Source organism: Oncorhynchus masou, unplaced genomic scaffold (genome assembly GCF_036934945.1).
Source record: "Oncorhynchus masou masou isolate Uvic2021 unplaced genomic scaffold, UVic_Omas_1.1 unplaced_scaffold_623, whole genome shotgun sequence".
Lineage (NCBI taxonomy): Eukaryota > Metazoa > Chordata > Actinopteri > Salmoniformes > Salmonidae > Oncorhynchus > Oncorhynchus masou.
This window is the reverse complement of record NW_027012660.1, coordinates 193,120-206,910: the sequence shown is the minus strand read 5'-3', so window position 1 is coordinate 206,910 and position 13,791 is coordinate 193,120. Positions and strand designations below refer to the sequence as shown.

At 44.4% G+C, this 13,791-nt stretch overlaps 1 pseudogene; it reads right to left on the bottom strand.

Annotated features, from left to right (window-relative positions):
- LOC135536472 (ryanodine receptor 2-like) overlaps window positions 1-13,791 on the bottom strand; it is a 317,124-nt pseudogene that overhangs the window by 119,483 nt on the left and 183,850 nt on the right.

The following is a 13,791-nucleotide window of genomic DNA, read 5'->3' as shown; positions in this document are numbered from 1 at the left end:
ATAAACCACCAGTCTCCTGTTAATAAACCACCAGTCTCCTGTTAATAAACCACCAGTCTCCTGTTAATAAACCACCAGTCTCCTGTTAATAAACCACCAGTCTCCTGGTAATAAACCACCAGTCTCCTGGTAATAAACCACCAGACTCCTGGTAATAAACCACCAGTCTCCTGTTAATAAACCACCAGTCTCCTGGTAATAAACCACCAGTCTCCTGGTAATAAACCACCAGTCTCCTGGTAATAAACCACCAGTCTCCTGGTAATAAACCACCAGTCTCCTGGTAATAAACCACCAGTCTCCTGGTAAAAAAACCACCAGTCTCCTGTTAATAAACCACCAGTCTCCTGGTAATAAACCACCAGTCTCCTGTTAATAAACCACCAGTCTCCTGTTAATAAACCACCAGTCTCCTGGTAATAAACCACCAGTCTCCTGGTAATAAACCACCAGTCTCCTGTTAATAAACCACCAGTCTCCTGTTAATAAACCACCAGTCTCCTGTTAATAAACCACCAGTCTCCTGTTAATAAACCACCAGTCTCCTGGTAATAAACCACCAGTCTCCTGTTAATAAACCACCAGTCTCCTGGTAATAAATCACCAGTCTCCTGTTAATAAACCACCAGTCTCCTGGTAATAAACCACCAGTCTCCTGGTAATAAACCACCAGTCTCCTGGTAATAAACCACCAGTCTCCTGTTAATAAACCAGTCTCCTGTTAATAAACCACCAGACTCCTGGTAATAAACCACCAGTCTCCTGGTAATAAACCACCAGTCTCCTGGTAATAAACCACCAGTCTCCTGTTAATAAACCACCAGTCTCCTGTTAATAAACCAGTCTCCTGTTAATAAACCAGTCTCCTGTTAATAAACCACCAGTCTCCTGTTAATAAACCACCAGTCTCCTGTTAATAAACCACCAGTCTCCTGTTAATAAACCAGTCTCAAACCACCAGTCTCCTGTTAATAAACCACCAGTCTCCTGTTAATAAACCACCAGTCTCCTGTTAATAAACCACCAGTCTCCTGTTAATAAACCACCAGTCTCCTGTTAATAAACCACCAGTCTCCTGTTAATAAACCACCAGTCTCCTGGTAATAAACCACCAGTCTCCTGTTAATAAACCACCAGTCTCCTGGTAATAAACCACCAGTCTCCTGTTAATAAACCACCAGTCTCCTGTTAATAAACCACCAGTCTCCTGTTAATAAACCACCAGTCTCCTGTTAATAAACCACCAGTCTCCTGTTAATAAACCACCAGTCTCCTGGTAATAAACCACCAGTCTCCTGGTAATAAATCACCAGTCTCCTGTTAATAAACCACCAGTCTCCTGTTAATAAACCACCAGTCTCCTGGTAATAAACCACCAGTCTCCTGGTAATAAACCACCAGTCTCCTGGTAATAAACCACCAGTCTCCTGTTAATAAACCACCAGTCTCCTGGTAATAAACCAGTCTCCTGGTAATAAACCACCAGTCTCCTGGTAATAAACCACCAGTCTCCTGTTAATAAACCACCAGTCTCCTGGTAATAAACCACCAGTCTCCTGTTAATAAACCACCAGTCTCCTGGTAATAAACCACCAGTCTCCTGTTAATAAACCACCAGTCTCCTGGTAATAAACCACCAGTCTCCTGGTAATAAACCAGTCTCCTGGTAATAAACCACCAGTCTCCTGGTAATAAACCACCAGTCTCCTGTTAATAAACCACCAGTCTCCTGTTAATAAACCACCAGTCTCCTGGTAATAAACCACCAGTCTCCTGGTAATAAACCACCAGTCTCCTGGTAATAAACCACCAGTCTCCTGTTAATAAACCACCAGTCTCCTGTTAATAAACCACCAGTCTCCTGTTAATAAACCACCAGTCTCCTGGTAATAAACCACCAGTCTCCTGTTAATAAACCACCAGTCTCCTGTTAATAAACCACCAGTCTCCTGTTAATAAACCACCAGTCTCCTGGTAATAAACCACCAGTCTCCTGGTAATAAACCACCAGTCTCCTGTTAATAAACCACCAGTCTCCTGGTAATAAACCACCAGTCTCCTGGTAATAAACCACCAGTCTCCTGGTAATAAACCACCAGTCTCCTGGTAATAAACCACCAGTCTCCTGGTAATAAACCACCAGTCTCCTGGTAATAAACCACCAGTCTCCTGGTAATAAACCACCAGTCTCCTGGTAATAAACCACCAGTCTCCTGGTAATAAACCACCAGTCTCCTGGTAATAAACCACCAGTCTCCTGTTAATAAACCACCAGTCTCCTGGTAATAAACCACCAGTCTCCTGTTAATAAACCACCAGTCTCCTGGTAATAAACCACCAGTCTCCTGGTAATAAACCACCAGTCTCCTGGTAATAAACCACCAGTCTCCTGGTAATAAACCAGTCTCTACCTCCATAACGTGAGGCATCTGCGTGTAGTGCAGGCCGGACTCAGCCAGATCCATGATCTCCTCCAGAGACTTCTCCAGGGACGGGATGTCTGGACACATCTCTCCGACCTGGAAGGGCAGATCTAGAGCTGGGGAAGCAGCAAGGAAGAGAGGAGAGAGAGAGGGAAATGGAGAGAGGGAGGAGGGAGAGAGAGGGTGGAGAGTGGAGGGAGATAGGTTGGAGTGAGAGAGAGAGAGGTGAATGGAGAGAGGGAGGAGGGAGAGAGAGGGTGGAGGGTGGAGGGAGAGAGAGAGAGGGTGGAGGGAGAGAGAGAGAGAGAGAGGGTGGAGGGAGAGAGAGAGAGAGGGTGGAGGGAGAGAGAGAGAGGGTGAAGGGAGAGAGAGAGAAATGGAGAGAGGGAGGAGGGAGAGAGAGGGTGGAGGGAGAGAGAGAGGGTGGAGGGAGAGAGAGAGGGTGGAGGGAGAGAGAGGGTGAAGGGAGAGAGGGAGAGAGAGAGAGGGTGGAGGGAGGGAGAGAGAAAAGGGTGGAGGGAGAGAGAGAGGGAAATAGAGATAAGGAAAAGAGAGGTAGAGAGAGATAAAGAGGGTGGAGGGAGAGAGAGAGAGAGGGAAATAGAGAGAGGGAGGAAAAGGGAGGCAGAGAGAGATAAAGAAAGAAAGAGAGAGGGTGGAGGGAGAGAGAGATAGAGGGTGGAGGGAGGGAGAAAGAAAGAGGGGGTGGAGGGAGAAAGAGGGGGAAGGAAGGGAGAGAGAGAGGGAAATGGAGAGAGGGTGGAGGGAGAGAGAGGGTGGAAGGGGAGAGAGAGGGAGGGAAATAGAGAGGGAGGAAAATAGGTAGACAGAGATAAAGAAAGAAAGTGAGAGGGTGGAGGGGGAGAGAGGGTGGAGGGAGAGAGGGAGTAAGAGACAGAGAGATAAAACGAGACATAAAGAATGTATGCAGTCATTCCTCAAATCACTTTGCAACATTTATGCCAAGCTTCTCTCTATCTCTCCATCCAAACCGATCCTGTCGTTGATTCTAAAACACCTGAAGGACAGTTTGCAATAGTACCTGTTCTGTCCCGGGAGCCCTTGGTAATGTAGATGGAGTAGTTGTTGAACTGGTTGAGCTCTGGTTCCAGGAAGGCCACAGGGAACGCTCCCGAGAACGCTGCAAGACATTCACCTAGGGCTGGACGCTGCCTGCAGGAGGAAGTGGAGGGAGGGGGAGGAGGGAGGAAGAGGAGGAGGGAGGGGGAGGAAGAGGAGGAGGGAGGGGGAGGAAGAAGGAAGAGGAGGGGGGAGGTAGGGGGAGGAAGGAGGAAGAGGAGGTAGGGGAGGAAGGAGGAAGAGGAGGTAGGGGAGGAAGGAGGAAGAGGAGGAGGGAGGGGGAGGAAGAAGGAAGAGGAGGAGGGGGGGAGGTAGGGGGAGGAAGGAGGAAGAGGAGGTAGGGGAGGAAGGAGGAAGAGGAGGTAGGGGAGGAAGGAGGAAGAGGAGGAGGGAGGGGGAGGAAGAAGGAAGAGGAGGAGGGGGGGGGAGGTAGGGGGAGGAAGGAGGAAGAGGAGGTAGGGGAGGAAGGAGGAAGAGGAGGTAGGGGAGGAAGGAGGAAGAGGAGGTAGGGGAGGAAGGAGGAAGAGGAGGTAGGGGAGGAAGGAGGAAGATGAGGAGGGGGGTAGGGGGAGGAAGGAGGAAGAGGAGGAAGGGGCAGGAGGAGGAGGAGGAAGGAGGAAGGGGAGGAGGAGGTAGGGGAGGAAGAGGAGGAAGGGGAGGAGGGGGAGGAAGGAGGAAGAGGAAAAGTGAGGGACAGCTCATGTTCAGGAAGACACTCCTTCTCCAGAATAACTGGTTTAACTAACCCAGTCACATCTTTTACTAGACTTAATGCAATATTAAAATGAGCCACAGAACAAATGATGGTCGTTGTAAATGTATGAAATGTGGTGTCAACATAGTCTGTAGAAGGTTCTAGACAGGACACTTTTAGATTGTCACGATGCATCATACTTCCATTGTCAATCAAAGTAGGGATTTGGAGAAAACGTGAAAAAACATTAAAAATGACCTCGGCATATTTCAAGTCGTGAATACATGTGAATGTTTATTGGTCAGTAACGACCATGTTGTTTGACATGCTAGCCTGGAAAAAACATCATTTGTGAGATCTTGGTCCATGGATACCGTATATAAAGTGTTGTACAGATCGGTCATTCGGAGCCAGAGGAGTAAAGCATTTGAAGTGTTTTTCACTCAATTCTAAATGGAGGACCTTAACGTAACACCCCAGAGGAAGTAGCCACCACTATTTTGATGTAATTTCCTGTTCAAGAGAGGAAATGCATATTTAGGATCCACCTCAGAAGAATGAAGGCTACTAATCTACAGTACCAGTCAACCGTTTGGACACACCTCCTCATCCCAGGGTTTATCTTTATTTTTACCATCTTCCACATTGTAGAATAAGACAGAATAAGGCATCAAACTATGTTATAACACATATGGAATCATGTAGTAACCAAAAAAAGTGTTAAAACTGCAGGATCAGTGTCCCGTCCACGGTGGAGCTAACGTAGGCTAATGTGATTAGACATGAGGTGGAGCTAACGTAGGCTAATGTGATTAGACATGAGGTGGAGCTAACGTAGGCTAATGTGATTAGACATGAGGTGGAGCTAACGTAGGCTAATGTGATTAGACATGAGGTGGAGCTAACATAGGCTAATGTGATTAGCATGAGGTTGTAAGAAACAAGAACATTTTCCAGGACATAGACATATCTGATATTGGCAAAGCTTAAATTCTTCTTAATCTAACTGCACTTTCAAATTTCCAGTAGCTAATATAGTGAACAAATACCATGCTATTGTTTGAGGAGAGTGCACAGTTATGAACTTGAAAATGTATGAATAAACCAATTAGGCACATTTGGGCAGTCTTGATACAAAATTTTGAACAGAAATATAATGGTTCATTGGATCAGTCTAAACCTTTGCACATACACTGCTGCCATCTAGTGGCCAACATCTAAATTGTACCTGTGCTGGAAAAATACATTATGGCCTTTCTCTTGCATTTCAAAGATGATGATGATGATGCAAAAAAAACAGTTGTTTTTACTTATTTGTATTATCTTTTACCAGATCTAATGTGTTTCACAGATCTAATGTGTTTCACATTTCCACAAACTTCAAAGTGTTTCCTTTCAAATGGTACCAAGAATATGCATATACTTGCTTCAGGCCCTGAGCTATAGGCAGTTAGATTTGGGTCCTGAGCTACAGGCAGTTAGATTTGGGTATGTTATTTTAGGTCCTGAGCTTCAGGCAGTTAGATTTGGGTATGTTATTTTAGGTCCTGAGCTACAGGCAGTTAGATTTGGGTATGTTATTTTAGGTCCTGAGCTACAGGCAGTTAGATTTGGGTGTGTCATTTTAGGTCCTGAGCTACAGGCAGTTAGATTTGGGTATGTTATTTTAGGTCCTGAGCTACAGGCAGTTAGATTTGGGTTTGTCATTTTAGGTCCTGAGCTACAGGCAGTTAGATTTGGGTATGTTATTTTAGGTCCTGAGCTACAGGCAGTTAGATTTGGGTATGTTATTTTAGGTCCTGAGCTACAGGCAGTTAGATTTGGGTATGTTATTTTAGGTCCTGAGCTACAGGCAGTTAGATTTGGGTGTGTCATTTTAGGTCCTGAGCTACAGGCAGTTAGATTTGGGTATGTCATTTTAGGTCCTGAGCTACAGGCAGTTAGATTTGGGTCCTGAGCTACAGGCAGTTAGATTTGGGTCCTGAGCTACAGGCAGTTAGATTTTAGGTCCTGAGCTACAGGCAGTTAGATTTGGGTCCTGAGCTACAGGCAGTTAGATTTGGGTATGTTATTTTAGGTCCTGAGCTACAGGCAGTTAGATTTGGGTTTGTCATTTTAGGTCCTGAGCTACAGGCAGTTAGATTTGGGTATGTTATTTTAGGTCCTGAGCTACAGGCAGTTAGATTTGGGTATGTTATTTTAGGTCCTGAGCTACAGGCAGTTAGATTTGGGTATGTTATTTTAGGTCCTGAGCTACAGGCAGTTAGATTTGGGTATGTTATTTTAGGTCCTGAGCTACAGGCAGTTAGATTTGGGTGTGTCATTTTAGGTCCTGAGCTACAGGCAGTTAGATTTGGGTATGTCATTTTAGGTCCTGAGCTACAGACAGTTAGATTTGGGTGTGTCATTTTAGGTCCTGAGCTACAGGCAGTTAGATTTGGGTATGTCATTTTAGGTCCTGAGCTACAGGCAGTTAGATTTGGGTATGTTATTTTAGGTTCTGAGCTACAGGCAGTTAGATTTGGGTATGTTATTTTAGGAGAAAATTGAAAAAAAAGGGGTGGATCCTTATTTAAACAAATCAAAATATATTTCAGATTCTTTAAAGCAGCCACCCTTTGCTTCGATGACAGCTTTGCGCACTCTTTCAACCAGTAAAGAGTAAATATGAAGAAAACCCCTGGAATGAGTAGGTGTGTCCAAACTTCTGACTGGTATTGTATATTCACCAATTGGGTGTGGGAATTTCCACGTGGCGTTGATAAACATTAACATTTTGTTGTTCACTGACAGCTGTCAGTGTAGCTAGCGCGCGAACCTTATCTGGCTACTTCATGTTGTCGGTTGTTAAAGAGGTTTTTGTTACGACACTGTATCCAACAGATTATCCAGCAGGATCAATGGCTGGTTCTGGATGAGTCATAAGCATTGGTTTAGAGAAAACTCCCCCCAGAGGGAATCCACTGGCCTGTCCTGTTATGTTCAATGTTTTGGCATCTTGCAGAAATTGAGGATGTAAATAGAAATAGTTAGAAATAATAACTATTAGACTGTTTGGCTCCATGGATGTTTGGCTCCATGGCTCCATGGCTGTTTGGCTCCATGGCTGTTTGGCTCCATGGCTGTTTGGCTCCATGGCTGTTTGGCTCCATGGCTGTTTGGCTCCATGGCTGTTTGGCTCCATGGCTGTTAGGCTGTTTGGCTCCATGGCTGTTTGGCTCCATGGCTGTTTGGCTCCATGGCTGTTTGGCTCCATGGCTGTTTGGCTCCATGGCTGTTTGGCTCCATGACTGTTTGGCTCCATGACTGTTTGGCTCCATGGCCGTTTGGCTCCATGGCCGTTTGGCTCCATGGCCGTTTGGCTCCATGGCCGTTTGGCTCCATGGCCGTTTGGCTCCATGACTGTTTGGCTGTTAGGCTCCATGACTGTTTGGCTCCATGACTGTTTGGCTCCATGGCCGTTTGGCTCCATGGCCGTTTGGCTCCATGGCCGTTTGGCTCCATGGCCGTTTGGCTCCATGGCCGTTTGGCTCCATGGCCGTTTGGCTCCATGGCCGTTTGGCTCCATGGCTGTTTGGCTTCATGGCTGTTTGGCTCCATGGCCCCTATTTACATACAATAGGATCTCACCCAGCTTCTCTGCTCGAACCCCTAATTAAAGACAATAGGGTCTCACCCAGCTTCTCTGCCTGAACCCTTAATTAAATACAATAGGGTCTCACCCAGCTTCTCTGCCTGAACCCCTAATTAAAGACAATAGGGTCTCACCCAGCTTCTCTGCTGGAACCCCTAATTAAATACAATAGGGTCTCACCCAGCTTCTCTGCTCGAACCCCTAATTAAATACAATAGGGTCTCACCCAGCTTCTCTGCTGGAACCCCTAATTAAATACAATAGGGTCTCACCCAGCTTCTCTGCTTGAACCCCTAATTAAATACAATAGGGTCTCACCCAGCTTCTCTGCTCGAACCCCTAATTAAATACAATAGGGTCTCACCCAGCTTCTCTGCTCGAACCCCTAATTAAATACAATAGGGTCTCACCCAGCTTCTCTGCTCGAACCCCTAATTAAATACAATAGGGTCTCACCCAGCTTCTCTGCTCGAACCCCTAATTAAATACAATAGGGTTTCACCCAGCTTCTCTGCTCGAACCCCTAATTAAATACAATAGGGTCTCACCCAGCTTCTCTGCTCGAACCCCTAATTAAATACAATAGGGTCTCACCCAGCTTCTCTGCTCGAACCCCTAATTATATTTCTGTAATGGACATGAATGGCGTAACTGGTTGGATGATATATTTTTAATCCATTTCAACCAGCTGGGTAGCTGATCAGTTCCAAGACACCCTATCGTCCTCTTAATCATCATATTCACAGTGAATTCATTTTGTAAAAGTAGTTTAACATGAAGATTGGTACGGTTACATTTTTTTGCTTATTGGGTTGAAATTAAATTATACCAGATGACTTTAGAAAAAAATGGCCGTTGACTGATCAGATCGAATGATAACGGATCAGATCAGATGATAACGGATCAGATCAGATGATAACGGATCAGATCAGATTATAACGGATCATATCGAATGATAACGGATCAGATCGAATGATAACGGATCAGATCAGATGATAACGGATCAAATCGGATGATAACGGATCAGATCAGATGATAACAGATCAGATGATAACGGATCAGATCGAATGATAACGGATCAGATCAGATGATAACGGATCATATCGAATGATAACGGATCAGATCAGATGATAACGGATCGGATCGAATGATAACGGATCAGATCAGATGATAACAGATCAGATCAGATGATAACGGATCATATCGAATGATAACGGATCAGATCAGATGATAACGGATCAGATCAGATGATAACGGATCAGATCAGATGATAACGGATCAGATCGAATGATAACGGATCAGATCAGATGATAACGGATCAGATCAGATGATAATGGATCAGATCAGATGATAACGGATCAGATCGAATGATAACGGATCAGATCGAATGATAACGGATCAGATCAGATGATAACAGATCAGATCGAATGATAACGGATCAGATCAAATGATAACGGATCATATCGATTGATGACAAAAATAGCATTATGTTGAACACTGTCACAATGTTTAACAGTGAGAATCGCAAAATGGTGAACTTATTACTAAATGACCTCGAGTTGACTGTGTGATTGACTTCCTCTTAATTAATCATCGTGTTCACATTGCACTTCATTTTGACGTTACCTTTCTACGTAGATGCTGTTGTTGGTACCGAGACTGTACAGGCTGTTGAGGATCCTATAACAGGCCACCTGGACATCATCCACTGTGAAGACAACAAGGGAAGTCTCCTTACACAGAGGACCTACAGTATGACCTTTACAGGACGGTGTAGTTGGACTACAATAAGACATTAGGGGTCAAACAGTCCTTGGCTTATTTATTGGTACTTTAAGCCAGATATACATGAAGCCTATTTAATTAACAATGACTAATGAGGACTGGTCTCGTGTGAGATACAGGGATGGTCTTTTTAATTAACAATGACTAATGAGGACTGGTCTCGTGTGAGATACAGGGATGGCCTTTTTAATTAGCAATGACTAATGAGGACTGGTCTTGTGTAAGATACAGGGATGGCCTTTTTAATTAACAATGACTAATGAGGGCTGGTCTTGTGTGAGATACAGGGATGGTCTTTTTAATTAACAATGACTAATGAGGACTGGTCTCGTGTGAGATACAGGGATGGCCTTTTTAATTAACAATGACTAATGAGGACTGGTCTTGTGTAAGATACAGGGATGGCCTTTTTAATTAACAATGACTAATGAGGGCTGGTCTTGTGTGAGATACAGGGATGGCCTTTTTAATTAACAATGACTAATGAGGACTGGTCTTGTGTGAGATACAGGGATGGCCTTTTTAATTAAAAATGACTAATGAGGGCTGGTCTCGTGTGAGATACAGGGATGGTCTTTCTAATTAACAATGACTAATGAGGGCTGGTCTTGTGTGAGATACAGGGATGGCCTTTTTAATTAACAATGACTAATGAGGGCTGGTCTTGTGTTAGATACAGGGATGGCCTTTTTAATTAACAATGACTAATGAGGACTGGTCTTGTGTGAGATACAGGGATGGCCTTTTTAATTAACAATGACTAATGAGGACTGGTCTTGTGTGAGATACAGGGATGGCCTTTTTAATTAACAATGACTAATGAGGGCTGGTCTTGTGTGAGATACAGGGATGGCCTATTTAATTAACAATGACTAAGGAGGACTGGTCTTGTGTGAGATACAGGGATGGCCTATTTAATTAACAATGACTAATGAGGGCTTGTCTCATGTTTGAGCAACAGCTAAGTGCAGTTTCATCATTGGCCAATAGGTGGTGCTACAAGCTCTCATCAGGCTTTGATGGAATTGCCCCTATATCAGGTTTTGTTCAGGTAAAAAACAAATGATCCAAATGTGAATTGATCTCCTGGTATGCATACATATGAGGTCTTCCCCAAAGAGGTTCTGCCCGATGTGTTCGAACAGGGAGGAGAGGACAGGGAGCAGGGCTACGCTGGTGTAGTTAATGATCTGGGTGACTCCTTTGGGCTGGGAGTGACTGTGAGTGAACTGGCCCTGTTTCAGGTTCTCTAGAGTCTTCTCCAAGTCCTCTGCTGCGTTGTCGAAGAACGCCCTCAACGCCGCCTTCACCGTCTCCAGACCCGTCTTCATCACCGTCCTGGAGAACAGACACGGATTATATTACCATCAGTTGGTAGAGAACGGCGCTGGTACCGCCAGGATTGTGGGTTCGAATCCCGGGGCCACCCATACTTAAAATGTATACACACACACACACACACACGAGGTGGTTCTGGATAAAATCGTCTGCTTCATGGAACAGACTATTATGAATGGAGATACCAAAGCAACCATTAACTCACAATCACACCAAGCTTTCTCAAATGCACAGGTTGTGGGGATGCAGACAACATGTTGAGAGATGGCTGGATTCTAAACTCAGTGGGTAATGGTGAAACTACATGTTGAGAGATGGCTGGATTCTAAACCCAGTGGGTAATGGTGAAACTACATGTTGAGAGATGGCTGGATTCTAAGTCCAGTGGGTAATGGTAAAACTAACATGTTGAGAGATGGCTGGATTCTAAGTCCAGTGGGTAATGGTGAAACTACATGTTGAGAGATGGCTGGATTCTAAGTCCAGTGGGTAATGGTGAAACTACATGTTGAGAGATGGCTGGATTCTCACAGTATCGGGGATGGATTCTAAATTGAGAGGGTAATGGTGACTCTACATGTTGAGAGATGGCTGGATTCTCACAGTATCGGGGCTGGATTCTAAATCGAGAGGGTAATGGTGAAACTACATGTTGAGAGATGGCTGGATTCTAAATCCAGTGGGTAATGGTGAAACTACATGTTGAGAGATGGCTGGATTCTAAGTCCAGAGGGTAATGGTGAAACTAACATGTTGAGAGATGGCTGGATTCTAAATCCAGAGGGTAATGGTGAAACTAACATGTTGAGAGATGGCTGGATTCTAAATCCAGTGGGTAATGGTGAAACTACATGTTGAGAGATGGCTGGATTCTAAATCCAGTGGGTAATGGTGAAACTACATGTTGAGAGATGGCTGGATTCTAAATCCAGAGGGTAATGGTGAAACTACATGTTGAGAGATGGCTGGATTCTAAACCCAGTGGGTAATGGTGAAACTAACATGTTGAGAGATGGCTGGATTCTAAATCCAGTGGGTAATGGTGAAACTACATGTTGAGAGATGGCAGGATTCTAAATCCAGTGGGTAATGGTGAAACTACATGTTGAGAGATGGCTGGATTCTAAATCCAGTGGGTAATGGTGAAACTACATGTTGAGAGATGGCTGGATTCTAAGTCCAGTGGGTAATGGTGAAACAACATGTTGAGAGATGGCTGGATTCTAACAGTATCGGGGCTGGATTCTAAATCCAGAGGGTAATAGTGAAACAAACATGTTGAGAGATCCAGTGGGTAATGGTGAAACTAACATGTTGAGAGATGGCTGGATTCTCACAATATCGGGGCTGGATTCTAAATCGAGAGGGTAATGGTGAAACAAACATGTTGAGAGATGGCTGGATTCTAAATCCAGAGGGTAATGGTGAAACTAACATGTTGAGAGATGGCTGGATTCTCACAGTATCGGGCTGGATTCTAAATCCAGAGGGTAATGGTGAAACAACATGTTGAGAGATGGCTGGATTCTAAATCCAGAGGGTAATGGTGAAACTAACATGTTGAGAGATGGCTGGATTCTCACAGTATCGGGCTGGATTCTAAATCCAGAGGGTAATGGTGAAACAACATGTTGAGAGATGGCTGGATTCTAAATCCAGTGGGTAATGGTGAAACTAACATGTTGAGAGATGGCTGGATTCTAAATCCAGTGGGTAATGGTGAAACTACATGTTGAGAGATGGCTGGATTCTAAATCCAGAGGGTAATGGTGAAACTACATGTTGAGAGATGGCTGGATTCTCACAGTATCGGGGCTGAATTCTAAACCCAGTGGGTAATGGTGAAACTAGCATGTTGAGAGATGGCTGGATTCTCACAGTATCGGGGTTGAATTCTAAACCCAGAGGGTAATGGTGAAACAACATGTTGAGAGATGGCTGGATTGTAAATCTAGTGGGTAATGGTGAAACTAACATGTTGAGAGATGGCTGGATTCTCACAGTAGCGGGGCTGGATTCTAAATCCAGAGGGTAATGGTGAAACTAACATGTTGAGAGATGGCTGGATTCTAAATCCAGAGGGTAATGGTGAAACTACATGTTGAGAGATGGCTGGATTCTAAATCCAGTGGGTAATGGTGAAACTACATGTTGAGAGATGGCTGGATTCTAAGTCCAGTGGGTAATGGTGAAACAACATGTTGAGAGATGGCTGGATTCTAACAGTATCGGGGCTGGATTCTAAATCCAGAGGGTAATAGTGAAACAAACATGTTGAGAGATGGCTGGATTGTAAGTCCAGTGGGTAATGGTGAAACTAACATGTTGAGAGATGGCTGGATTCTCACAATATCGGGGCTGGATTCTAAATCGAGAGGGTAATGGTGAAACTACATGTTGAGAGATGGCTGGATTCTAAATCCAGAGGGTAATGGTGAAACTAACATGTTGAGAGATGGCTGGATTCTCACAGTATCGGGCTGGATTCTAAATCCAGAGGGTAATGGTGAAACTAACATGTTGAGAGATGGCTGGATTCTAAATCCAGTGGGTAATGGTGAAACTACATGTTGAGAGATGGCTGGATTCTAAATCCAGTGGGTAATGGTGAAACTACATGTTGAGAGATGGCTGGATTCTAAATCCAGAGGGTAATGGTGAAACTACATGTTGAGAGATGGCTGGATTCTCACAGTATCGGGGCTGAATTCTAAACCCAGTGGGTAATGGTGAAACTAACATGTTGAGAGATGGCTGGATTCTCACAGTATCGGGGCTGGATTCTAAATCGAGAGGGTAATGGTGAAACTACATGTTGAGAGATGGCTGGATTCTAA